Source organism: Schistocerca piceifrons, chromosome 4 (assembly GCF_021461385.2).
Source record: "Schistocerca piceifrons isolate TAMUIC-IGC-003096 chromosome 4, iqSchPice1.1, whole genome shotgun sequence".
Classification (NCBI taxonomy): domain Eukaryota; kingdom Metazoa; phylum Arthropoda; class Insecta; order Orthoptera; family Acrididae; genus Schistocerca; species Schistocerca piceifrons.
Window position 1 is genome coordinate 208,558,781 of NC_060141.1, and position 1,694 is coordinate 208,560,474.

The 1,694-nt window shown below is 43.3% G+C and overlaps 1 pseudogene; it reads left to right on the forward strand.

Annotated features, from left to right (window-relative positions):
• Positions 1 to 303: 303 nt before the first annotated feature.
• On the forward strand, positions 304 to 421 carry LOC124797118 (annotated as a pseudogene).
• Positions 422 to 1,694: the final 1,273 nt, after the last annotated feature.

The window sequence follows — 1,694 nt, forward strand, 5'->3', positions numbered from 1 at the left end:
TTTAAGAAGTAGTTGAGGATGATGGATGTGAGCGCAACCCCGACACGGCGACGGCGCTTATTCGTCAGCAATGATTTCATCTAAATTTATAGTATATGTCGTCTAAACTTATAGTATATTCAAAGCTTGATCAGAAATAAAAGCGTTTAGAAAAAATAGTTTTCGCGTGGCTCGGGAGAGTCATGTCAGCATAATTGCCAAGCAACGGTCGGAGAAGCGGAAAGAGTACACAACAATAATCCGAGGGTCGTGGAAAATTAATTTTTTATTTTAAATTTTTACATTGCCTATGTTACAAATGGAGGCAACGGCCTTGCCGCAGTGGATACGCCGGTTCCCGTCAGATCACCGAAGTTAAGCGCTGTCGGGCGTGGCCCTCATTTGGCTGGGTGACCATCCGGGCCCCCATGCGCTGTTGCCATTTTTCGGGGTGCACTCAGCCTCGCGATGCCAACTGAGGAGCTACTCGACCGAATAGTAGCCGCTCCGGTCACAGAAAACCATCATAACGACAGGGAGAGCAGTGTGGTGACCCCACGCCCCTCCTATCCGCATCCTCAGCTGAGGATGACACGGAGGTCGGATGGTCCCGATGGGCCACTTGTGGCCTGAAGACGGAGTGCTTATGTTACAAATAAACAGAAACAGTGCTCATTACATGGAATTTATTAATATTTTTATAATAGGCATGAAAAGGAAAGGCGAAGGAAAACTTGATTTCAAATAAAGTTCCAGGAAGGGGTTTGAAAGGCGTACACGAGAACTTCGTGCATAAAATTAGATTCCTTTATTATTTTACAGTTCATCATTTACTCTTGCTGCGATTATACTCATTGAAAAAGCTGGGGAACGCATTGTATGTAGGCAGCTGCTTATCGAAGATCAAAGTGAAACTAACGGAAGTTCCATGCATTTTAATTATAATCCCTATTTATTATTTGCAGAGTTCTCGTGGACGCTGCAAGTACAAACCTTTCTTGGAAATTACTTGCAATAACGAAGTTTCTTTTGCGTTTCCTTTTCATGCCTTTTATGAAAATATTAATAAATACAATTTAGTGAGCGTTATTTCTGTTTATTTACAGAGCAAGTAACGTAAAAATTGAAAATCAAAGAAAGTATCTTCATATGGAATCCACTTCACGATCTACGGATTACCGTTCTGTTATCTTCTTGCTATGCCAGCTACTGCCAGGTCACTACACTAAGATAAATTGTTTATGTTCGGCACGACCCATACCAAAAACGTTATTGGCCATCTGGAACGCCAGTGTTTGTTACTTTCATTTCTGGCCAATACCTGCATATACCATAAATTTGGACCAAATCAGAGATGAGGAGTGGGTGTGTTGTCGTTGTGAGGTGAAGTTGTTAGGGACGTGAAATCATGTCATTTTGGAAACGGTGATGCAGCTAGGTCATCAGATTCTGGAGAGTCTGGTACATCATGTAAGGAAGAGTCAGAGTTTTCTAATACTTCTCGCTTATGACTTAAAAAATCTGCTAGGGGCATTGAACATCTATCACACCACAACAAGGTCGCGTAAAACCTTTTCGATCTCCCGCTGTCATCCGACCGTGCACAGATGTGACGCGCCCATTGTTGGAACGTGCAGGCAGTCTCGTTCGAGGCGATCGACGGGTTACAGAACAACACCTCACTGCACAACTAGCCTCACGGAAGTACGTGCAGA